The 26,584-nt window shown below is 48.0% G+C and overlaps 1 protein-coding gene across 6 annotated transcripts in view; it reads left to right on the plus strand.

Annotated features, from left to right (window-relative positions):
• Positions 1-26,584, plus strand: part of TSPAN18 (tetraspanin 18) — a 215,568-nt gene that overhangs the window by 39,530 nt on the left and 149,454 nt on the right. For 5 of the 6 annotated variants that reach the window (XM_059875002.1, XM_024975564.2, XM_024975566.2 and 2 more), the window contains one exon: positions 2,248-2,329. The gene's annotated coding sequence lies outside the window, so the exon portion shown is untranslated. 6 annotated transcript variants of the gene reach the window in all.

The raw sequence follows: 26,584 nt of genomic DNA on the forward strand, positions 1-26,584 counted from the left end.
TGGAAGTGCTTGAAAACATCCACACAGAAATGAGTGCACCAAGGGGCCCATGGCCACAAGGTGGTAACAGCCAGAAATGGAAATACGCACATATGCATGGGGGGTGAGGTGAGGGACTGTAGTCCACACTGACCATGGATACTGTGAAGAAGACTCCAGAAGATGCTTGTGTGCTCACTTGCAGAGGTAGACATGGTCTCACAGAGAGCTGGGGTTGTATAACACATGTAAGATCCCACAGTCTGCATGTGGGCCACCGTGGGTACATGCTTATACACACATGTACACAAATATGGTGCTGGTGGTAAAGAACCTGCCCGCCAGTGCAGGAGACACAAGAGACGCAGGTTCCATCCCTGGGCGGGGAAAGTCCCCTGGATGAGGGTATGGCAACCTACTCCAATATTCTTGCCTGGAGAATCCCATGGACAGAGGAGCCTGGTGGGCTATGGTCCATGGGATCACAAAGAGTCAGACGACTGAAATGACTTAGCATGCACGCACACACATATGTGATTACACGGACTATAGCCTGGAAGGTCATATTACGGAGATTGCACAGTGAGTCTGTTAAACAGGATAAATGAGTATGGGAAAACTTGCACATTTGTAGTTAAAAATGAAACTTTTATACATATACAAGCTTATCCATATGTGTATGGATGTATATGGAGACGGATATGGCTGTAGGTGTATCTGTACATGTATATATATCATGAATTCTTCTGACTGTAGCTTTAGTCTGGCCCATGACACTTGAGGCCCCCTGGGCTGACACCGCCTGGGTGGATGTCTGAGGCATCCAAATAAAGAGCCAAATTAGATAGCCAAATAAAACCAGGTCATGTCCTCTGGCCAAGCCTTGTTCCCCATCAGTCAGCAGGAAGTTCCGAGAACTTCTTTTATGCATAGGGTGCTCTGGTGCTGGGATCTACAGGGCAGACCTTGAACTCATTGCTCTCCTTGAACTAGGCCTCCCCCACCATGGAGAGGGCAGTTTCAAGGGCTTGACTTCCCTGAGTGTCGTCCCGGGTCTGTCCCTTTTCAGCAGCATGGCCGTGTGGGCAAGTTAACGCCTCGGAATTCATCGTGGTCCTCATTCCTAACGGGGCCATACTTTCTCATGAGATTGTTGAGGGTGTTGGGATCATTGTCATTATTATTTGAGGCAATATGAAATTTAATAGGGGCTTCTGTGCGGCCGGGTCATTGGAAGGCAGGGATGGGGGCCCCCGGCCCTCCCTGTTTCTGCTCAGCTGTGTCTTTTGCTCAGCTGGGCATGTGAACGAGCTGGTCCCCTGGAACCAGCCTAAGCCTTGGCTGACAGGTATGCAGTGAATTTGATCCTTCTCCAGTGACCTTCGAACTCTACGTGAAACTGACAGAGAGGAGGTGGGGGGTGTGGGGAGAGGCTGGATTTCTGGGTCCTAGGCTCTGGAGCTGAGTTGTTTTTCTCACCATCAGAGTGTTCTCCACTTACTACTTATCTGTGCCTGAATACCAGATCTTGAAAGTGTGAGTCTGCCCCAGAGCCTGCATTCATTAAGCAATGATTAATTCGCTTTCGCATTTTCAAAATGACTCAGAGAGCCTTTACTTCGCCTGAAGAAAGTGGAGTCCCCACACCAAGTTGATAACATTCTAGCTAGAAGCAAAGAGACACAGTGCGGTGCTGCGATCAGCCCGCTCCATGTCATCACAGGGCCATTGTACAGGCTCCCGGGGTTATTTTGAAAGATTGAAAATATACCCCGGGCTCTAGGCACTGGGGACACCATCCTGGGACCCTCGGTGGGGCTGGATGCTTGCTTCTGTCTTGCTGGGCCCTGTCTGGCTTCTGTATCACCTCCCGCAGAGATGGGAGGTGAGAGTGGGGGAACATCTAAGAGACGTGGCCCCAGAAGCTGCATGCCCCCCATCCCTTGCCTTATTTATTTATTTTTGGCGGTGCTGGGTCTTCGTTGCTGCGTGGGCGTTTCTCCAGTCGGGGCGAGTGGAGGCCACTGTCTAATTGTGGTGTGCGGGCTTCTCATTGCGGTGGCTTGTGTGGTGTGGATCGCCGGCTCTAGGACACACGGGCTTCAGTAGTTGTGGCGTGTGGGCTCAGTAGTCGTGGTGCATGGGATCTTCCCGGATCAGGGATCAAACCCACGTCTCCTGCATTGACAGGCGGATTCTTTACCCCTGAGCCACCAGGGAAGGCCCCCTTAGCCTTTTAAAATGTATTTCTCTCTGTCCTCCTTCTAGAGTTTATCCTGAAGCCACCATCAGAAAGAGACCTCAGGAGAATCTTGACACCCCAGACAGGAGAAGACACCAGTTGAAAAAGGTAAGTTTGGTGCCCCGGAGGCGTGGATCTCAATTTATTCAAATAAGAGGCTCGAATCTTCTTCTCTCCTTTCCCTGCTCCCAGACCAGACCCTCTGTGGCTGAGTGAGAAAGCTCTCAGCTCGTGCTGGAGGCTGCAGGGCAGGTGAAAGGCGGCTTTCCTCTTGTCCTCACCCCCAGATGTTTGCTGCATGATGGGAGCAAAGGTGAGGGGTGAGGGATGAGGAGAAGGAGGCTGACGCTGAAGCGGGAATCTCACCAGACTGGGTGCTGCCCCACTGTGGGGCAGAAGGTCAGGGTTGGTCCTGAGACAACCCAAGAGCTGAGGGTTGAAGGGCTGGAGGAGGTGAGCCTCTGGGGGAAAGCAGAGTTCCTGGAGGCTCACAGAGGGTCCCACCTCTGTCAAGGACCCCTCCTTCCCCTCCCCACATGCCCCTCCCCTCACCTCCCCCACACCTCTCCCCCACACTTCCCCTCCCTCCCACACCCCCTCCCCCACACCCACCGTAATCTTGGGATTGTGGGAAGGAAATACCTTCCTAGGGTGATTTCCACCCATGTCTCTCCCCTCATCCCCTCCCCCAACCTCTTCCCTCATTGCCTCCCCCATTCCAAGACTCTTTTTGGATAAAGTTTAAATCCACAAGTACTAGGATCAGCCATCACATTCCACGATGGAATTGGGAATGGAAAAGCCTTGGTCTGCTTCTTGGGTTCTAGAAGCTTCTTGGGCTGCTCACCATCCCAGGTCTGGTGATAGGCCGGGTTACCTCATTTTTTCCCTGAAAGTTCCTGAATGAGGAGCCAGGATGTTTGGCTTCTGGCTCTCAGACTGTGCCTCATTTCCTCATCTGTAAATATGGGGCAGCAGTGACTTGAATCTCTGTTCCAACCACACGTCCCCAGTTGCTGAGGTCCCAAGACCAGGGCTGAGCTACAGGAAGGAACAGGTGGTGGTATGGGGTCGGGGGAGTGACAGGGAGGCAGCGGTTTGGTCCAGTCTGTGGCGAGGAGAGGGGATTGGAAAGCTCTGAGAGATCTGATTGCCTGTCTTGAGTAAAGGATGACACAGACCCTCAGGGGAAAGACCACAGGTGCAGACCACAGAGATGCAGATGGAACTGTGTTTGAGTCCCCGCTAATCAGAAGAGTCAGATTTGCTAACCTTGAATGAAGCTTCTCCATGCCGAGTGCAGGGTTAAGTTGCAGTTCCTGCACCAACAGCCCTATTGTCACTTCCATCTTAGGGAAGAGAAAACCGGGTCTCAGAGAGGTTAAGTGACTCGCTCAAGGTCACACAGCACTGTGTGGCTGAATCTGAAGCACCTCTCTGAACTACCTGACCATTCTTGTGCATTTTGCTTACCGGTTCTATGACTTGAATCTTAAGGTCAAAAAATCCCTTGAAACCAAATCACATCTCTGAACTTCATTTCTTGAAAAAGACACAAAGATCTTTTTAACAATTTTTTTTTTTAAGTTGGGGTTCTTGTTAAAATCTCTGCGGGTCTTGGTTTTCTGGTGCCCGGGATTGAGCTTGTACTTGGTCACTTTCTGAGTCACTAATCTGATACTCCACCAGTTTCCAAGCTCATCCTGTCAACGGTGGAGTGTGCCTCCTGGCTGGCTGGGGTTATTTTAGGTTGAAATCCAAGGCAGGGTGGCCAGGTCCTAGAAGCAGATAAAGCAGGACCAGGTCAAGGGCCACCCAAGTGGACAATGCAGAGGAGCACTGAGGCCAGGAATCGGGGTGGGGGGCTTCTCTGGAGCCCTCCCAGCATCTGTCCTGCAGCTCGCCGGGCTCAACCAGCCACCTCAGCCATAATATTCTATGTAAACCTCCTGATCCCCGCAGGAAGCAATCACCTTATCAGAACCTGGATTCCTGCCTGATTTTCTTAATCAGGGGAAGGCGCTGAAGTGAGTCAGAAATAGCTTCACTTCCTCAGGATCTTTCTTTAAGGGACGTTTCTCCATCGGGGGAAGCCTTGGGCCTTGGGTGAGAGGAAAGAGTCTCTTGAAGTACAGAAAGAAAAACAGTAAGGAGGCTGTTGATCTTGGTTTACCATCAGCAAGGCTGCTGAGACGGCAGTGATCTCGCCTGGCCTCTGTGGTTAATCAGGAAACAGAAATGTTATAGTCACAGGGAGCACGTAAAGATGACCATCAGCTACGGGCAGACAGGCGTGCACTGTTGTGGGAAATGTTTGCCGGCCTCTCAGCCAGACTGACAGAGGCTGAGTCCCAGCTCCGCCCTTCAGTAGCTGTTTGACTCCAGATGAGTGCTTTGATCACCCAGAATGATCTCCGTTTTCTTATCTATTAAGTGGGCAAATAGCATGCACCCCCACTGGGTGGTTGTAAGGGCCAGGAAATCGCCAGCGCGATGCTCCTGTTTGCTTTGAATGAGGGTCGCTCCCTGGAATGATGTGGGTGGCCTTCCGAGGTGACCTCTGTGAAGAGGCTTGGGCTCTTGACATGAGAAAGCTGGGTGTTTGTGAGCACACAGTGGGGTCACCCTGGAGACACATACCTCTTTCTGTACGTGATCTAAAAATGGCCCGAGAGGAAGCGCCTGGATTGTGTCAGCTCTCTGCTCTGACACTCCTGGGGCGTGAGGCCATGTCGGGTGTGAACAGTTCTTCCTGAGCCCTAATTCCATGGTTTATGTTTGACTCCCAGTGATCGTTCCTGGACCCTCTCTGGAGGTAGTCACAGATCCTCCCCAGGGAGGCAGGTATTAGTAAACTCTTTTTAAGGACAATTGGGATTTTGGAAAGTGGTAAATTATTCTAGGGTTCACCTCTAAAAAGCAGCAAGGTTAGGACCCAAACCCAGGGTTCCTGCCCTAAAGTGAGTGTTTGCCATAGCACCCCACAGCACCCGCAGCCCCCTCAAAGGCACTCGTTCACATTTCCAGAGGCGCATGGTGTGTGTCCTTAGGGACCCCGCATAGTACTACAGAGGCAGCTAAGACTTTCATGAAGCACCCCCCAGGACTCACATCATCACCCCATGGCGTTCATGGTGGTCCCCATGTGGCTTAAGAGCACCCTGCATGCCTGCAGTGATGCACCACGGCAGGCACCCACGCTGGCACTGCTCCTATGTTCTCTGCCCAGCCTTGCGTGGAGTTTGGAGCTTGGAAGAATGGGGAGTCCCTTGATGTTTTCATCTCCCCAGCCAGCCCTTTACAGCAGGCCGAGCAAATGAGTGAAGGCAGCTTCCTGGAAGCCTGCAGATCATCCTCCTGCTGAGATCTCCCAGCAGGAGGCAGGTGGCTGGTGGGGGTGGGTGGTGGTGAAGAAGGCCTGGCTGCCACCGCAGTGGAGCCTCTACCCACTTGTCTATTTTCCCTTTTGTTGCTTGTGCTTTCGGTGTCATGTCTAAGACTCCGTTGCCAAATCCAAACTAATAAAGATTCACCTCCATGTTTTCTTCTGAGAGTTTTAAGACCTTAGCTCTTATATTTAGGCCATCGATTCATTCTGAGTTAATTTATGTATATGGTTTGAGGTAGGAGTCCAACTTCATTCTTTGGCACTTGAATATCCTTGGACTACCACTGAAGAGACTGTTTTCCCCCACTGCATAGTCTTGGCACCCTTGTTGAAAGTTCATTGGCCATGGATGTATAGGTTTGTTTCTGAATTCTCAATTCTATTCCACGGATCTATTTGTTGTTGTTGCTTAGTCTATAAGTCTTGTTCAACTCTTTGTGACCCTATGGACTGCAACACACCAGGCTTCCCTGTCCTTCACTGTCTCCTGGAATTTGCTCAAACTCATGTCCATCAAGTCGGCGATGCCATACAGCCATCTCATCCTCCGTCATCCCCTTTTCCTCCTGTCCTCAATCTCTCCCAGCATTAGAGTTTTTTCCAGTGAGTCAGCTCTTCACATCAGGTGGCCAAAGTATTGGAGCTTCAGCTTTAGCATCAGTCCTTCCAATGAACATTCAGGGTTGATTTCATTTAGGATGGACTCGTTTGGTCTCCTTGCTGCCCTCTGGTCTATATGCCTATCCTTATGCCGTTACCATGCTGTTTTGATTACTGTAGCTTTATGTGTAAATTTTAAGAAGAGTATTAGTATATTTTAAAACTCCCCAGGTAATTCCCATGTACAGCCATGATTGTGCACTACTGGTTTAGAGGAAGATAAAGCACAGTCAGGGAGGCTGGTTGGGAGCCTGCCAGGATGATCCAGGGCAGAGAAGATGTGACCCTGAACTAAAGCTTCAGTCACTGAGGTGAAGAGGCCATGATAAAGTTGAAAGAGGTGAATGAGGGAGATATCCTGATTTTCCTTGATTCTGGAAAGGCTTTACAGATGCCAAACAGAAGACAGTGGTCCAGGTGAGCTTGACTAACCTCTTACCCAACCCTAGTGTGATTTGGAGGAAGACCTGAGTCCCAGTCCAGCTCATCTACCTGTGGCTCACGACAGTAACCTGGTCCTTCTCTGCTCTCCAGGATAGTGTCCATACCAAGCCTTTCCTTTCTTTTCTTTTTCAAGTTGTTTTAAATTTGCACAAGTTCATCCCAGGACCACACACACATTGTCCCTGTGTTTTTCCCTCTGAAATGCCCCCTCTCCTTGACCTGGTTGGCTGTGAGAACAAGGCCAGACTGACCCTTCACTCTGTGGGGTGACCACTCCTTCACATCATGGATAGTTAATAATAAGTCTAAACTTCCTCATCTAAAGAATAAGCAAAGTATTACTTTTCTGTTCACGTAGCAAAAATGAACATAACATGCCCTTAAAAGGTTTTATTTTTTTTAAGAAATGACATATATCCACACTATGAATCACAGCTGAAGAACTTTCAAATAGCCAGATGTGGCAAAGAGGGAGGGAGTATTCATTTTCAGATGCGTTTCAGCATCTCAGAGGGGAAATGCCTTGCCCAAAGTCACAGAGCTATGGAAGGAGATGGGCTTAGTCTGCAAGTCTTCTGACCTGGACTGGTGATCATCCTGCTACACCCAGCCACCTTTTTTATTGGTTAACAGTGTAAACTAGGGCTTCCCTGGGTGGCTCAGTGGTAAAGAATATACCTGCCAATGCAGGAGACACGGGCTCGATCCCTGATCCGGAATGATCCCACATGGCGCGGAACAACTAAGCCTGTGCCCCACAACTACTGAGCCTGTGCTCTAGAACCCAGGAGTTGCAACTACTGAGCTCAGCATGCTGCAGCTACTGAAGCCCGCACACTCTAGAGCTGGGGCTCCCCAGCAAGAGAAGCTGCCGCAATCAGAAGCCCATGCACCGCAGCCAGAGAGTAGCCCCCACTTGCCGCAACTAGAGAAAGCCTGTGCACAGCAAAGAAGACCCAGCACTACCAAAAATAATTTTTAAAAAATTGTGTAAACTAATGTATGTTAGTTAATAGCCTACACATAAAGAAAAAAGCCCAAATCAGCCGGCAGTGCTGCTTTGGTGGCCATGGTAGTATATAATCAGGCCAGAGCTGTTGATGTGAGAAGAAATGAATGGAGACATTCCCTGTGCTTTGGGGTTTGCCAGGATGTCTTCCTTTTCTGGGCCATGGGCAGGGCTGTGTTATGGGATGGGGGCAGGAGAGTGGGGTCTGGACTCTGAAGCTGTTTTCTTTTTTAAAGTACACTTTGTTTTCTAGAGCAGTTTTAGATTCATAGCAAAATTGAGGGGAAAGTGCAGAGAATTCTCATATTCTCTCTGTCTCTGTACATTCCTACACACACATGCGGCCACCCCCACTGCTGACATCCCACACCCAGTGGTACATACATTACAGTTGAGGAACCTACACTGGCACATGGTATCACCCAAAGCCCATAGTTTATGCTGTGGTTCTCTGTTGGTGCTGTATATTCATTCTATGCTGCTGCTACTGCTGCTAAGTCACTTCAGTCGTGTCCTACTCTGTGTGATCCCACAGATGGCAGCCACCAGGCTCCACCGTCCCTGGGATTCTCCAGGCAAGAACACTGCAGTGGGTTGCCATTTCCTTCTCCAATGCATGAAAGTGAAAAGTGAAAGGGAAGTCGCTCAGTCGTGTCCGACTCTTAGCAACCCCATGGACTGCAGCCTACCAGGCTCCTCCATTCATGGGATTTTCCAGGCAAAGTACTGGAGTGGGGTGCCATTGCCTTCTCCGATATTCATTCTATGGGTTTTGACAAATGGATAACGATGTATCCACCATCACTGTATCATACAGAGTCGTTTCACTGCCCTAAAAATCCTCTGTGCTCCACCAATTCATCCTTCCCCCGCCACTAAACCCTGGAAACCTCTGATCTTTTTACTATCTCTGTAGTTTTGCCTTTTCCCTGCATGTCATAGAGTTGGAATCATACACTATGGAGCCTTTTCAGATTGACTTCTTTCACTTAGTAATGTGCGTTTAAGGTTCTTCCATGTCTTTTCATGTTTTGATAGTTCAACTTGTTTTTTTCCCCCCTATTTTTTATTGTGGTGAAATATATATAACAGGATTTAATGTTTTAACCATTTGAAGTGCACAGTTCAGTGGTATTAAGTGCATTTAAAATTGTTGTGCAACCATCCCCACCATCCATCTCCAGAATGGTTTTCATCTTGTAAAAATAAACATTAAACAATAATTTCCTATTCCCTTCTCCTCCCAGCCTCTGGCAAACCCCATTCATCTTTCCTGTTGCTGTGATTTCAACTTCTTTAAGTGCCTTATATAAATGGAATCATCCATTATTATTATTTTTGTAATGGCTTATTTCACTTAGTGTAATGTCCCCAACGTTTGCCCATGTTGTAGGGTATGACAGAATTTCCTTCCTTTGTAAAGTTGAGCAATATTCCTCTGTATGTGTAAACCACATTTTGCTAAGCCCATTGTTGATGGACCCTTGGAGTGCGTCCACATTTTAGCCATTATCAGTAATGCTGCTAAGTTCATTTCTTTTTAGCACTGAATAGTATTCCATTGTCTGGTTGCATCACGGTTTATTTATCCATCACCTACTGAAGGATATCAGGCTCCCCTGGTGGCTCAGACAGTAAAGCATCTGCCTGCAATGTGGGAGACCTGGGTTCGATCCCTGGGTTGGGAAGGTCCCCTGGAGGAGGGCATGGCAACCCACTCCAGCATTCTTGCCTGGAGAATCCCCATGAACCGAAGAGCCTGGCGGGCTGCAGTCCATGGGGTCGCAAAGAGTTGGACATGACTATGCGACTAAGCACAGCACAACGGAAAGACATGTTTGCTTTCGAGTTTTGGCGATTATGAATAAAGCTACTGTAAAACTTCTGCAGGTTCTGGCATGGATGTAAATTTTCAACTCATTTGAGTAAATACCAAGAAGCACAGCTGCTGGATTATACAGTAAAAGTATGTTTAAATTTGTGAGAAACTGCTGTTTTCCAAACACCAGTGAATGAGAGTTCTTGTTGTTCTGCATCTCTGTCAGCATTTGGTGGTGTGTCCGTGTTTTGGATTTTGGCCATTTTTACAGGTGTGCAGCAGTATCCAGTTTTGTTTCAGTTTGCAGTTCTCTGATCACATATGGTGTAAAGCATCTTTTTATACACTTATTTTCCATCTCTGGATCTTTGGTGAGTTGTCTGTTCAGGTCTTTTGCCATTTTTAAATTGGGTTATTTGTTTACTTATCGTTCGGTTTTACAACAAAGCAAGTTTACGAATTTACAAGCTCTTTGTATATTTTGGGTAATAACTCTTTATCTATGCATCTTTTGTCAACATTTTCTCCCAGTCTGTGACTTCTTGTTCTCTTGACAATGTCTTTCAGAGAACAGAATTTTAAACTTTTGATCAAGTCTAGCTTATCAATTATTTCTTTCGTGGATTATGATGCTGTATCTGAAAAGTCATTGCTATACCCAAAGTCATGTAGATCTTTCTCCTGTTATCTTTTAGGAGTTTCATAGTTTTGTATTTTATGTTTAGGTCTGTGATGCATTTTGAGTTACTTTTTGGATAGTTATAAGATCTGTATGTGTGTGTCTATATACTTTTTGCTTGTGGATATTCAGTTGTTCCAGCACCACTTGTTGAGAAGACTACTTCTCCACTGCATTCCTTTTGCTCCTTTGTCAGAGGTCAGAGGTCAGTTTGCTGTATTTATGTGGGTCTGTTTCTGCTCTTTATTCCTTTCCACTGACTTTTGTGTTCACTGTTTTGCCAGTACCATGCTGTTTTGATGACGTAGCTTCTAAGTCCTGAAGTCAGGAGTGCCAGTCTTACGACTTTGTTCTTCTCCTCCATTGTAGTGTTGGCTATTCTGGGTCTTTTGCTTCTTTATGAGACTTTAAAATCAGTGTGCAGGTATCCACAAAACAACTTCCTGGAGTTTTAACTGAGGTTGTATTGAATCTATAGATCAAATTGGGAAGAACTGACATCTTGACGATACTGAGTCTTCCTGTCCATGAACATGGAATATCTCTCTAATCATTTAGTTTCTTTTTTGATGTCTCTCATCATAGTTTTGTAGCTTTCCTCATATAGATCTTTTACATATTTTGTTAGAATTATACCTAAGTATTTCATTTATTTTGGTGCCAATGGAAATGTATACTTTTTTAAAAAATTTCAAATTCCACTTGTTCACTGCTTGTGTATACGGAAGCAATGGGCATTTATATACTAAGTTTGTATCCTGCAACCTCACTTTACTATAAATACTTGTGAGTTCCAAGCAGTCTTCTGTCAGTTTTTTCAAATTTTAAAGATAGACAATCATGTCATATGTGAACAAAGACAATTTTATTTTTTCCTTCCCAATCTGTAAAATTAAAATACCCATAGAAAGTAGAAAAGTTTCCTTCCTAATACATGAAAATAAAAAAGCCTATATCTTATTGCACTAGCTAGGACTTCCAGTACAATATTGAAAAGCAGTGGTGAGAAGGGATGTACTTTCCTTGTTTCTCAATGGGAACATGTCTAGCTTTTCACCATTAAGGATGATGTTAGGTATGGGTTTTTATAGACATTCCTTATCAAGTTGATAAAATTTCCCTCTATTTCTCTAGTCTTCTGAGAGTTTTATCATGAATGGGTATTGGATTTTGTCATGCTGTTTTTACATCTATTAATGTGATCATGTGATGTTTCTTCTTTAGCCAATTGATATAATGGATTACTTTAGCTGATTTTTGAATATTGAACCAGCCTTGTATATCTGGGATAAATCCCACTTGGCCATATCCTATAATTCTTTTTATACTTTTTTTCAATTCTATTTGTTCATATTTTGTTGAAGATTTTTACATGTATGTTTATGAGATATTTGTCTATAGTTTTCTTGTAATGTCTTTTTAAGTTTTGCCATGCAAGTCGCTTCAGTCATGTCCAACTCTTTGCGTCCTCATGGAGTCCACCAGGCTCCTCTGTCTATGGGGATTCTCTAGCAAGAATACTGAAGTAGGTTACCATTTCCTTCTCCAGGGGTTCTTCCCAATGCAGGGATCAAACCCGAGTCTCCCTCATTGCAGGCCGATTCTTTACCATTTGAGCCACCAGAGAAACTTAAAACTCGCTCATTCGTGTCTGACTCTTTGCAACACCATGGACTATACAGTCCAAAGAATTCTCCAGGCCAGAATACTGGAGTGGATAACCTTTCCCTTCTCCAGAGGATCTTCCCAACCCAGGGATTTAACCCAGGTCTCCCACATTACAGGCAGATTCTTTACCAGCTGAGCCACAAGGGAAGTCCAAGAATACTGGAGTGGGTAGCCTATCCCTTTTCTAGCGGATCTTCCCTACCCAGGGATCGAACTGGGGTCTCCTGCATTGCGGGCAGATTCTTTACCTACTGAGCTATCGGGGAAGCCCTGTTTTCACTTTTGGTATTAGGTTAATACTGGTCTCATAGAATGAGTCAGAATGTATCTTCTCTGCTAGTATTTTCTGGAAGAGATTGTTGTGAATTGATACATTCCTCCTTAAATGTTTGGAAGAATTCACCAGTGAGCCCATGTGTGCCTAATGTTTCCTTTTTTGACAGGTTATTAATTATTGATTCAAAATGTTTAATAGGTACAGGCCTGTTCAGATTTCATATTTCTTTTTGTATGATTTTTGGCAGATTGTGTCTTTCAAGAAATTGGTCTGTTTCATCTAGGTTATCAAATCTATGGTCATAGAATTGTTCACAGTATTCTTTTATTTCCCTTTTCATGTTTGTAGGAATTATAGTGATGTCCTCTCTTTCATTTCTGATATTAATAATTTGTATTTTCTCTCTTTTTTCCTTAGCCTTGCTAGAGGTTTTTTCATTTTTGCCAGTTTTCTCGAAGAACCAGATTTTGTTCTCGAAGAACAAAATGAAAAGATTTTGTTGATTTTCTGTATTGATTTCCTCTTCTTTGAAGCCTGTGTTTTAATCATGATGTGTCACTAACTAACATGGATCTGAGGGGTCTTGAGGCTAAGTCCCTCCCATTCTTTGAGTCTCAGTTTCCACATCTGCAAAATGGGTGTGATGATAGCAATACTTTGCCCAGAGTTAGTCTGAGAGAAGATGTTAAATGTAAGTCCACTTCATTGATTCCGTAAATACTGCTGAGCCCCTGGTGTGTATGTACCAGGTTCTGCTTTAAATGCTAGGAATGTAGTATTGTGAACAAAACAGCAAAGTCCCTGCCCTCATGGAGCTTGGACTCTAGTTGGAGGAGACAGAGATCAAACAAATAAACTTAGTGTCAGACAGTATTACAGGCAGGAAGAGAAAGGGAGGGGCCAGGGACGTGCTATTTCAGATAGGGGGCATCCTGATCAGATGTCATTTGAACAGAGACTTGGGGACAGTGAGGAGTGAGCCTGGACTTCATCTGTGGGAAGAGCTTCCTGGTGAAGGGAACAGCAAGAGTAAGGGCCATACGGCAGCTGGCACGTTGGAAGATCAGCAAGGAGGCCACAGTGATAGAGTGAGGGAAGTAAGGAGTAGGGGGAGGCCAGGAGGGAGCTGCCAGCCAGGGGAGGACTGTGGATTTGGATTCTAAGTGTGAGGGGAAGCCAGTGTACAAGGAGGAGACAGGACCCAATAAAATAATACATTTTACCAAGATCACTCTGACTGCGGAATAGAGGACAGATTATAGGGGACAAGGAGACTGGGGTAGAGACTGATCCAGGCCAGAAATGAGGTGATTTGGAAGGACACGAGGGTGGTGGAGGTGCTTTGAAGCCAAATCTTTCATCATCTGTTTGGAAAGTAGAGCTGACAGACTCACTGATGAGGAGGAAGCGGAATAGAGGCGTCACGGATGACTGTAGAGTTTTGTGCCTGGAAATGGAGGAGCCTAGGCGGCTGGGCTTCGGGGAAGGATGAGGGGCACGTACATACCGAGCTCTCCTTTGAGCCATTTTAAGGTGGGACATTGATCCATCCAAATGGAGGGGGCAAAAACACGAATGAAGGCCTATACCTGGAGTGCAGGGGTGAGGTCTGCGCTGGAGAGACAAATCTGGGATCCGTCAGCTGACAGAGTATTTCCAGCCTTCATCCCTAATGAGACCCCCTCGGGGTGAGTGTAGATGGAGAAGATGATGGAGCAGTGCAGGGTCTTGGAGAACCTGCAGAAGGTGCCTGCTGGCGGCTACCCAGAGCTGCCCAGAGGGCGGCCCATCTGGGACACCAGGGCGAACAGATCTTAGTTTTGCATTGTCCAGGAAACTGTTGTGGAAGAGAAGCCAGCTGCAAGAGCAAGCCCAGGCTTAGCTTGCCCTGAAGGCAAGCGCTGTTCAATTATTGGTGCTCGACAAAGCTCGAGTGGGGCAGCCGGATGAGGTACCTGGGATATGCAACACCCGGGGAAGATGGCTTTTAACACCTGTCATCTCTGTACAACAAAATTATTTTCAGTAATAGTGATGAAATAAAGCCAATTCTAATAATGGCCAGAAAAGAAACAGCGAAATGTTCCTTTCAGTGGACTTTATATACAGAACCGTGCCAGTCAACAAACATTACAGCACAAAAGAAGCGGGGGGAGAAGGAATGAGTTCATACTTTTTAATTAAATTAATGGATTTTTTGAAAAAAGAAAAGAAATTGCACAAAGGAAGTTCCAAACGCGTGAACCCTGCAAGGCTGGGAGCGTGAACAGAGGTGGCTGCCTTGGCAATACTCTGTTTCAGCGTCCTTGCAGTCACTGTGCTGTCACTGCCTACTTCAAGTCTACTATTTAAGAGTAGAAGATCTGGTATCTGTGAGAATATCTAGTATCAAAGGAGCTGGTACAAAGAGAACTAGTGCAGAGTACTAGAACCACCACCCCGTACAGACAGAACTCGCTCGGCTCTGAGTCCTTTTTCTCACAACGAACGTGTGCGGCAGAATCGGCTCGTGTTAGGGTCTGCTGAACCAGAGGTTGTTCTCTGAACTCACATCCATGTGAGCACAATATTTATGAAAGGTCAAGTAATAAAAGTGTGCTCATCTGGAGCTTCCACACATATTATTAAAACGCAGTCGTGATTACAGCAGTTGTTTAGAAGTTGGAACAATGAGATTGTTTTTCTTCGAGGCAGTACGTTTTATCATTGACGTTGTTTAGCATTGTCAGCTTTTAGCTAGCTGGTTTTATGTTTGTTTTAAACTTTCCTGCAGGCAATTCATCCCCTATTGCCTTCACCTTGTGCAGACTGCCCCTACCACCCGGCTTTTGGCACATATTGCAGAAAACCAATGGGCCTCTTGTCCTAGGCAGTGGAGGGGAGGCCGGCGGAGGACTCTGAAGAGGTGATGCTGTGGACAGGCCCTGCTGTGTGACCAGCTAGTTTCCAGGTGGAAATAGGTGCAGAAAGGCCTTGTAGGTGTCCTGTATACACTAAGGAGAGAAGCAGGAGGACCCTGAGTAGGTTGGCTGCTGCTGCTGCTGTTAAGTCGTGTCTGACTCTGTGCGACCCCAGGCGCTAATTCCTAAAGGCCCCCCTGCGTCTGAGCACCATCTATGTACAAAGTCTAGCGTAACAGAGAGCCGGACACGGAACGCTGCCTCCGTGGAGTGACAGTTTGCCCTGGTGGATGTGAGACGACATCCCCCGGAGCTGCATCCAGCCCTGCTCAGCGGGATCCCTGCTCTCCTCCTCCCCTCCCTCTCTCTCCTTCCCTTTCCTTCTTCTGCAGAGCAGTCCGTGAAGACAGCCGTTCTAATGAAAAATCTCATAAATACCAGGAGATAAGCATCCAGGACCTTGGGTTTTTATTTCTGCCAAGACTCCCCGGAGAGCCTCCTTGGTAGGAAATATCCCTTTAGAGCTGAGATTTTCCTCCCGGGCTTCAAAGACAGTGCTGGCTTCTTAGGGACACAACATCTGTTTAAACCGAACTTGAACCGGGAGGCAGGAGCATCCCCCACAGGAGGGGGACAGGGTGGAGCAGGAGGGTGCAGAATCTGCTCTCTGGCCTAGGAAAAGCTCCCCAGGCCTGTTCCTCCTTCTAGTGGTGCGTCCTTCCTGCCGGGGGTGGCTCTGGGTAAATGCAGAGCGCTGGAGGGGCGGAGGCTACGGGGGTCTCAGACCTGAGGCTGGGCTTTGTGCTGCCTGCTCCCCAAATAGCCCCCCAGCCCATGACTGCCAAGGCCTCCACACCCAGGGGAGGGAGCAAGGAGACCCGGGGTGGCAGAGCAGCTTCTGCAGCCTGGGCGGTCCTCTGGGCCCTGGGAGCCCCTTTCCAAGCCCAGATATCCCAGGTCTTGGCATTTGTACGAACAAATCCCCTCTCTCTCTCCCCCACCCCCTTTCTTCTTTCCTTTCTCCCTTCATCATTCACTGAGCATCCTCTGGGATACAGGAATTAAAAATCCCCAGTCCGTAACTTCAACAAGCTTGAAATCTGATAGAACAACCTGATTGCTCTCCAAGATAAGAAAAATCGAGCGCTTTGTGTGCCTGGGCGGGCATGCCAGTGCACACTGTTATTGTTAAGGCCGTAAAACAACATTAGAGAGAGCTTGGGAAATGGAGGGAAGAGAACTCAGGCAGTGCCCCTCTCAGGACAAGAGGCCCATTCGCTTCCTGCTTTTGTTCCCACTCAGGCACACATACAGCAGAGATGCCTCCAGAAAGTTCACCGAGTTCGGCTTCCTGCTTTTCTTTGCGCACCAGGTCCCGCTGCAAAATAGCCATGTGAGACTCCTTCCTGGGCAGTACCCGGCTAGGGGCCCCCATTCCGGCAGCTTGCTTCCGATGTCCACCAGTGCTCGATTCTAAATGCGTGCCTCCTGGAAAGGGTTGCTAGGTTAGCAGATCACACTACAGGACGCCCAGGTTAACTCAAACTTCGTATAGCCAGCGAATTGTTTAGTGAAAATGTGTCTCCCATCAGTAGGAGTCCCTGGCAGCTCAGATGGTAAAGAATCCTCCTGCAATGTAGGAAACCTGGGTTCAATCCCTAGGTCCCATCCCTGGGTCAGGAAGACACCCCTGGAGAAGGGAATGGCTACCCACTCCAGTATTCTTGCCTGGAGAATTCCATGCAGAGGAGCCTGGCGGGCTATAGTCCATGGGGTTGCAAAGAGTCGGACAGGACTGAGCAACTAATGCTTTACGCTCTTAAGTTCCATCAGTATCAGTCCCATGGACTATTTGGAACAAAAACTGAAACATTCTTTAGTGTTTGTTTGAAACTCAGATTTCACTGAGCATCTTGGATTTTACCTGGAAACTGTGTACCTGGAGTCTTGTTGCATGCGTAGTCAAGGCTGCTTTATTGAATGCTACAGAAAACTAGCTGGTGATGTTTCCCTTCCCGTTTTGTGGGGAACAGTCTCCCTAGCTTGAATCTATCCTGCTTTTTTATTGTGTCTCCCCGACAACTCTGATATCCATGGCTCTGTGGCTTAGCACACTTGGAGGTCAATGAATTCATCCCCTGTGGTCCCTTTGAGTACATCTTTCCCTCAGCCTCTTTCTGGAAGCTGCCAATGACTGCAGATATTTGGTTTGCTTTATGGAGGGAGAAGGAAGGGCTGGTGGGAGGTGTATATTAGCATTCCCCCTTGGGTCCATGGAGCTGCCTCCTCCAGAGCCCATCAGCTTCTCTGGCTGCCACAGATATAAGCAGTGTGCCCACCTTTGCCCTGCTGGAAGGAGCAAAGGTTTGAGGATGCTGGTCCAGGGCTGCAGACCCCAAGAGGTTTATGACATCTTTCTCCCCATCAGTGAACTTATTTTTCATTCTAAGGCAGCTTCAGGGAATAAAAATATAAATCGAAGTGGCAGACAGTAAAGAAAAAAAAATGATTGACTGGAAAGTGGGAAGACAGAGCGATGCCTTGTGGTTAAATGGATTTTCTGTTTAACTGAGGGTTAAGTAGAAAACTCATTTTGATTCATCCTCTGCTCTTGCAAATCTTTCTGAAATGTATTAGCCTGCTCCCTGGTTTTCCTAAGTGCACCATAATGACCATAATTGAATCTCTTTGCTGGCAGAGCATCCTGTGGGGCGTCGGGGCATGCTGTTGTAAATGTCAGTCTTCTAGGTACAATCAGGACCTGGGCTTTGGAGCCTGTGCCATAGGCCATGTGCCATGCAGTGGCCCTTCCTTCACATCTGCCGCCACCTTATTCGGTCTTCCCAGCCGCCCTGGACTGGGCCTAAGGAAGGGACCCATTTACAGATATGGAAACTGAGGTCCATGATGCGAAGGACTCGCTTCAAGTCACTCTGGCTGGTGGAGGACATGAATCTGAAGCCAGTAGAAATGGTGGTGGTGAGTTGGTCTGGATTCAAATCCTGGCCCTCACTTCCTGGCTGGAAGAAGACCATTAAGCTTTATGAATCTCAGTTTCTCCATCTCTGTATTGGGCATAATAACCTTTCCATACCGAGCTGCTGAGATGAAGTGAGGTAATCGTGGGTGGGCTGCGCATCTGGGTCTTCATATATATATATATTTTAAAAAAGGTGTATGTGCATACACCTTTTATCCCCAAATGTCCCACATGCTCTTTTCCTGGGACCCGGCCTCCAGCTCCTTTCTACTTTGCTGTCCTGCCTCCTCTGTGCCTTAATCCTTTTGCAAGACTGCAGGACCAGAATGTCCGGGTTTGAGTCCTGACTTTGTGTCCCACTCCTTGTGTGGTTCTATTTCTGGGCCTCAGTTTTCCCATCTATAAAATGGGGATAGTAGTGCCCTGCCTCCTAGGGTTGTCATGAGGATTAAAAGCAAGAGAGCTTGTCCAGGCCAGTGTTAGGCAAGGATTTGCCATTGTTGTTCTGGGACTTGATTAAATGAGTCCAGGTTAATCAGGCTTTTAGGATTTGGTCCATACCCTGAGCATGTCAGCAGGAGTACACTTGCAGACCCGGCTCCCTGTTGGTGCCCCAGGAGTTTGTACCGTCAGTCTGGGGAGAAGGAAAGAGCCGCTCTTTCTTCCTGCCATTGTGAGGGGTGTTTACCCCTCCTTGGGTGCTCAGAGAAGTACACCAAGAGGGAGCCATGGGTAGGTTATAAAGGGCCCTACTTTGGCCCTGACAGGGCCCCCTGCCCAGAGGTCATCACCCTCCAGTAATCGGTCTGTCTGTGACCTCGGTGCTCCCTCTCCGTATGTCATGGATCCCTAGCATTACAGAAGGTGTTTGTTTTTCTCCTTACCAAGGGATCCACTTGGAGCACAGAGGGCTCTCTGTGTGTGACCTCTGGACTCCCCCTGGGGTCCGGGCTGGAGGGTGGGGAGGACACTTCATCAAACCAAACCTAGGCCAGTGAAGCCACCTGTTCTGGGCTCTGGCCTGCTGGGTCCACACCTCCATGGGTCTTGCAGGCAAATCTCCTCCAGTTCTGGAGTGCCAAGTCCTGCCTACCACCTCCTTGCTCTCCGAGTCACCCACTCTGGACACCTTCTGGGATTCTTTGCAGCAGCTGAATAGTCACCCTGGTACTTGGGTACAGGAACAGCAGCCTGTGTGCAAAGCCACGGGCAGGCTGGTTTATTTATGCGTTTATCTTTAATGGGAAGGCTGAGAGAAACTGCGCGGTTTGTGAATATTTACAGGCAAATTACTACAGGGAGGAAATGAATTCATTCCGTCTCCTCTCCCGCTGTTAACAGATCACACTGTGGTTCCCCACGCCTGCCTCCCACAGCCCTCCCTGAGCTTGTTTTGTCTTTTTGCTCTGCCGCGGCTGTATGTGGGGATCAAACCTGCGATCCCTGCATTGGAAGCGCAGTCTTAACCACCGGACTGACAAGGAAGTCCCCCTTGTAAGTTTTTACACCAGCTCCAGAAGGGGCAGCCTGGAAGATGCGTCAGTGTGATTCCCCCATACACTTACGGAGTGCCTACTGTATTCCATCCCCCAGTTCGGGTGCTGGGGGTACCGAGGTGAGCATCGCGCCTGTTGTCCCCGCTCCTCCCCTCAAGGGGGCCTGTGGATAAGAACAGCAGTGTCTGTTGGAGGAAACAGTTGCTTTGAGACCTGTGGCTGTGGGAGGGGGATGGGCAAGATGGGATCTGTCTGTATAACACTGGGGAAGGCTGGGCAGTAGCAAGGCTGCCTGTCTTGGGCCTGGAAGGACTTTTTACCAGCAGAAAAGGTCTCTTGGGCAGAGGCCAGAGCACAGAGCCTTGGAGGTGCAAAGGACGGCACTTCCTGGGGGTGGGGTTGTAGGGAACCTTCTGGTGGTTAGACATGGCACCTGTGGAAGGAAGCAGGAGGAGGAGGAGCTGGAAATGTGGGTGGGCTGGGTTGTTTCTGGTTCTGAGCTGGGGAGAGAGGGGGCCTAGAAGGGAAGACAGGGACCAGGGTTGCCCAGTTTCCAGAGATAGCCAGGTGGAGCCCTTGTCCTGTGGCGAAGGACTAAGTTGGTGAATAATGGCCTCTATTGAAAGAGGGAGTTTCCCGTTCCCTCTCCCTCCCCTCCCCTCCTTTCCCTTCCCTTTCCCTCCCCTCCCTTCCCCTGCCCCTGCCCCCTTTCCCCTCCCCCTCCCCCTGGTCTGAGCTGACAGTCCTGTGGTCTGTGGTTCTCAGAATCTCAAGTGTTAGGGTCAGTTCTCACCAAGGGCAGGGCTGGCCTGGATTGTTCCGGACAGATGGCAGTCTGTGTGGCCACCTGTCCAATGGCCAGAGGGCATGGGGGTCCCTTGGGACACTGGGCTTGGTCCCTGGTCCACACGCGAGGCCTCCCCAGGGCAGTTGGTCAGATGCCCACCACATCCAGCCTGGGCAGTAAGAACCTCAGCTTGGGCTCTGGGTCCTGCTGACCTGAAGGAGGAGCTGGGCTGCCCACCAGGGACTTCGTAGGGGGCTCAGGCCAGGCCTAGTGTGTCGGTCCTGGGAACCTGCCCTGGAATTGACTGGACTCTTCTCAGTGGGGAGAACCTTCGCTCATTCTCACTTGCCTCCCAGATTTGCTCATTCTTCCCCAGCCCGCCCCTCCTGGGGTGCCCTGCTGGCTCTGTCCTCAGTTTACCTGAGATCCGGGGCCGTAAGACAAACCCTTTGCCCTCAGGATTCTGAAACAAGGCTGGACAGGAGCACAGATTTCAGAACTGTCTAGGCCTCCCCTGGCCTGGCCACCCTCAGAGGCTAATGAAAGCACTGTGTGTTTTTTTTATTCAGTGAGGGGCCCTCCTTGGCCTGTGACAGGCGGGAGGGAGTGGGGCAGGCCAGCCGGTTCAGATCCTGGGGAGGAGTAGTGGGAGGCAGCGAGGTTCCCAGGCTGGGAGGCTTTGGGATCATGGCTGTGGTTGAAATTGATCACCCTGAGAGCCTGCGCCGTGGCCTTGTTAAGACACAAACTGCCTTCAACTGCTTCTGGTGGGCACACGCACCTGCCAGCCCCACCTTCATGCTCACCATCCTGGGCACGTGCTGATCGCACACCTGTGCACACCTCCAACATGCCTGTGTATACCTACTCATCTCCGCACGCACCCATTCGTGCAAATGCCCTCACATCCCGGCACACGCCTCTCCTCCACACTCACCCCAGCTCCCGCTTCCCACCCACAGCCTCCCTATACGTACCCTGCCCTTTCCATAGAGTCCCTCCCGACCCACCATTCATGAGCACACACACACGCACAGGCTGCATCCAGACTTTTACATGATCTTGCTCGTTTCTCAGCCTGCAGAGCTCTGGATTATCTGGGACCCTTTTTACTCAGATGCTGAGCCCAGCAAGGGCTCCAGGGAGAGTGGGAAGGTTGAGTCAGAGAATAAGCCTGGATCCAGTGCAACTGCCCTGTGAGACAAGTGTCCTGACTCCTCCTGTTTCACACATCCATCAATCTATCCATCCATCCACCCATCTATCCATCCATCCATCCACCCGTCTATCCATCCATCCATCCATCCATCCATCCATTTACCCTTCTATCCATCCATCATTCATCCTTCATCTATCCATTCAGCAGTCCATCCATTCGCTTATTAACGTACCCATCATTTATTCCAGCACGTACTCATAGCAGTGAACCAGGCATTTCTTTGGTTCTGAGATTTGTTAAGGAGGAAATGACATAGGGCCTTGATACTTGTTTTTGAAACCAGAAACCGTGGAATCTAGTTTCTGCCTTTTGCTAGCTTTGTGACCTTGGTCATGTCCTGTCATCCTTGAGCCTCAGTTTCCCCACCTGTAAAATGGCAATCATGGTGCCTCATCCCAGGAAGAGTGCTGGGCCCTGGGGATGGTAGCCATGAGCACTAACTTGGGGACTTCTGTGTCCATCATCAAAACCCTCCTTGAAAACTCTGATTCGAAAAGATATATGCACTCCGAGGTTCACAGGAGCACTATTTACAACGGTCAACCATGGAAGTAACCCAAATGTCCATTAATAGATGAATGGATAGGGAAGATGTCATATATATACATACAGTGGAATACTATTCAGTCATAAAGAAGAAAGAAAGAAAGAATGCCATTTGCAACAACATGGATGAACCTAGAGATGATCATACTAAGAGAAGTATTAATAAGTCAGACAGAGAAAGACGAATATCATATGATATCACTTGTGTGTAGATCTAAAATAGGACACAAACAAACTTATTTACAAAACAGAATAGACTCACAAACATAGAAAACAAGGTTACCAAAGGGAAAAGGGTGGGAGGGATAAGTTAGGAGTTTGGATTAACAGATGCAAACTACCATATAGAAAATAGAGAAACAGCAAGGTCCCACTATCCAGTACAGGGAACTATATTTAATGTCCTGTAATAAAACATAGTGGAAAAAATACAAAAAATATACATATGTATAACTGAATCACTTTGCTGTACGTCAGAAACTAACATAATATTGTAAATCAATTATACTTCAATAAAAAAGTCAAAACCCTCCTTAAAATAGGGATGAAACGAGGCAAAATAAACTCCCTGCAACCTGCAGCTTCCTAGGGTTTGAATGAGAAGCAAGGATGTGGGTCCTGGTGGATCTTTGGGTCTGTCTCTGGAATGCCTACATTTCAGCCATGGTTGGTCAGTTTCTATTTTTCTTTTAAGAGAAAGAGATTGAGAAAGGACTAGCTATCACACACATTAAGGAAATGTGCTGCTGTAGAGGTTTCTGCAAAGGGCAGGAGGAGCACCCAGAAACTAGTGGCTTAGCCATCAGGGGGCTGCACTGGAGGGCCCCCGGCAGTTAGCTGTCTCTAGGGAGCAGACAGTGAAGCCTGTTGAAGGCTAGGGAAACCTCGCTGACGGCGGAAGGTTGGGCCTTGTGGAGGGCAGCCCACAGTCTCCAGATCCCCAGAGAGACCCACCCGCCCCTCCCCAACCCTGGGCCTTCGTGATGTAGGTCCAGAAGTTAGGGCTGCCTAGGGCCCGGGGGAGTGAAGAGGTGGCTAGTGGCTGTGTTTTGGTTTTTTTTTTCAACATTATTACACTTTTAAATGATTATTGGAAAATATGATGGCTAACTTCATTTTTTAAAATAATTTATTTACTCATGGCGGTGCTGGGTCTTCGTTGCTGTGAAGGCTTTTCCCTAGTAATGGTGAGTGGGGACTACTCTTTAGTTGCAATGTGTGGGCTTCTCACTGTGGTGGCTCCGCTTGTTGCAGGGCACAGGATCTAGGGCGCACGGGCTTCAGGAGGTATGGCACGTGGGCTCAGTAGTTGTGGCTCCTGGGCCACAGGTTCAGCAGTTGCGGCACATGGGCTTCCTGCATGTGGGATCTTCCCGGACGAGGGATCAAACCCATGTCTCCTGCATTGGCAAGTGGATTCTTTACCACCTAGCCCCCAGGGAAGCCACTGGCTAACTTCTTGAGAAGGCTAACTTCTTGAGAAGTGAGATACACACACACACACACACGCACACACAAGCACACACGCACGCACACACACAGAACTACTGTGAGGCCCTTGATGGATAGGCCCTTTTTATTACTGAGTTAAATTGGCTTATCGGCCTTTGTTGCTCCAGAGATCCTAATAGCACGCAGTAGGGGTAGCAAATCTCTGTTGGATGAGGAAGGAATGGGATGTTGCAGCAACTTGCCTGTACTTGCCTCTGTCTCTTCCCCATCCCTGGCATGCCTAGTAACAATGTCAGACTTACGGAGCTTCTGGAAAATGGGAGAATAAAAGAGATGTCAGGTAAGCGTCCAAAGCTGCAACTAGGAGACAAGTCCTGGAGAGCTAATGCACAGTGTAGTGAGTATGGAAAACACTATGGTATTAAAGTCACTGAAGTTGCTAGGAGACTAGGTCTTAATTATTCCCAGCTCAAAAAAGAAATGATGAGACTTCCCTGGTGGTTCAGTGGTTAAGACTTTGCCTTCCAATGCTGGGGATGTGAGTTCCATCCCTGGTCAGGGAGCTACGATCCCACATGCCTTGCGGCCAAAATCCAAAGCATAAAACAGAAGCAGTATTGTACCAAATTCAATGAAGACTTTAAAAGTGGCCCACATAAAAAAAAGAAATGATAATCATGTAATATAATAAAGGTGCTATCACTATAATGGCAATACACATACATCAAATCAGCTTGCTGGACACCTTGAATTTATACAGTGTTATATGTCAAATACTTTGGCCACCTGATACGAAGAGCTGACTCATTAGAAAAGACCCTGATGCTGGGAAAGACAGGAGGCAGGAGAAGAAGGGGACGACAGAAGACGAGATGGTTGGATGGCATCACCAACTCAACAGACGTCGAGTTTGAGCAAGCTTCGGGAGATGGTGAAGGACAGGGAAGCCTGGTGTGCTGCAGTCCTTGAGGTTGCAAAGACTCAAACATGACTGAGCAGCTGAACAACAACAAATATGTCAATACATTTCAATAAATAAATAAGTAAACTTATTTTTCAAATGAATGAAATACCAGTAGTTGAAGGAATTATATATACTTTCATCCAGCAACTTTTTCTTCCCCGCCCCAGCCACAAAGAATTAGAAGCTTTATTGGGGTACAATTTACATTCAGATCTAAAGTGTTCCATACATTCTGACCTTGTTTACACCCCTGTAATCTGAATTCCCAGCACGACAGGAAACTCTCCCATCAGCCCGGGGAGTTTCCTCAGGCCCCTTTCCAGTTAACCGTGGCTCTGCTTTGTATCACTGTAGGTTAGCTTTGTTCTAGAACTTCCTATAAATGGAATCACACAATTTGCACTCTTGTGTCTGGCTTCCTTCCCTCAGCTTGTTGTTGTTGTTCAGATGCCAAGTTGTGTCCGACTCTCTGCGACCCCACTGACTACAGCATGCCAGGCTTCCCTGTCCGTCACCATCTCCTAGAGTCTGCTCAAGTTCAGTGATGCTCTCTAACCATCTTGATGTTTCTGAAATTCATCCCTGTTGTTGGGAGCTATGTGGGGAGCTCATCACTTGTACTGCTGCACAATGTTCTATCTTATGTATACACAATATCTTGTTTATACATTCATCCTTTGATGGGTATTTGCATGTTCCCAGTTTTGGACTATTATGTAATCAAGCTCCTATGAACATTTGAGTGCAAGTCTTTGTGTGGACTCCCGCTTTCTTTTCTCATGTGTAAATAGGAGTTAGAATGGTTGCGTTAGAGGGCGAGTGTATGTTTAAGAGAAAGTGCCAAGCTGTTTTCTAAAATTCTTGTACCATCTCACACCTCCACCAGCCATGTCTGAGGGTTCCAATTCCTCCACAGCCTGATCAACACTTCGTATGGTCAACAGAGCTTTTCGATTTTAGACATGCTATAGTTGTCTGACATTATTTCCTTACGGTTTTCGTGTGTACTCTCCTGTTGGGCTAGTGAAGTTGAGCATCTTTCATCTGAATGTCTTCTTTTGTGGACTGTCCATTCAAGTCTTTTGCCCATTTTTTACTGGATTGTCTTTTTATTACTGAGTTAAAGGAATTATTTAACTTTTGGAAGACAGCCTGACGGGATAGCTTCACAGTCTTGTAGTGGGCAGAGACGTCTGAGACAGGACAGAAAAAATGGGAACCGTGAAAGTAAAAATGGAGGAATTGGACTTCACCAAAATTTAAAACTTATTTCTACTAAGAAAAGTGAATCGGAAATCCACAGACCAGAAGAAGAGAATCACAGCACGTGTGCCCAGGATGTACCACAGCCATTTTATGAGGACTTGCGTCTACCCGGCACTTGCCCCACCCTACGAGGTCCTACAGATCCCACTCGCCTAGCAGCCAGGGTGCTCTCTGTTGAAACACAAGTCTAACCCTGCTGAACTTGCAGCACCCACAGGGTAAGTCCCAGCGCCCTGGAGGTGGCCTCAAGACTCCGCCCTCTGCCACTCAAGAGCTTATGCTCGCCACTGGTGCTCGCAAGGCTCTAAGCTCTGCCCCGAGGGCTCCCTTCACAAAGGCTGTTCCTGAAGAACAGACTTTTCCTGGCGGTTCACACAGCGGCCTTGCCTCCGCCTTCAGAACTTGCCGGAGGTAAGCCTTCTTGAGTGGAACTTCCCTGGACCCGAGAGGTGGAGGCTGACTCATCCCAGGGGCTTGGATGGAAAGGAAGGGGTCGGGACTCAGCCTGCATTGCATGGAGAGATTGAGGGGCGATTAAGGAACCCACCTCCATCCTTTGACCCAAGGGCAAAATGCCAGCATTTAATGACAGGTGGGTGCTGGTACTGGCCAGCCAAGGTAGACCCTGGTCAGAGTGCTGAGTTGCAGAGGTCCTTGCGGGGAGCAGACACCCCTCCTTCAGATGCTGGGGAGGGGCTGTGGGGCTGTGGGGAGACTTTGGAGCCCAGAGCAGCAGTTAATTATTAATACCAACCGGTGCCAGCATATGGCAGGACTCTTGTCAGATCTGGTGTGTGCAGGCGAGCTCT

Source organism: Bos taurus, chromosome 15 (genome assembly GCF_002263795.3).
Source record: "Bos taurus isolate L1 Dominette 01449 registration number 42190680 breed Hereford chromosome 15, ARS-UCD2.0, whole genome shotgun sequence".
NCBI lineage: Eukaryota > Metazoa > Chordata > Mammalia > Artiodactyla > Bovidae > Bos > Bos taurus.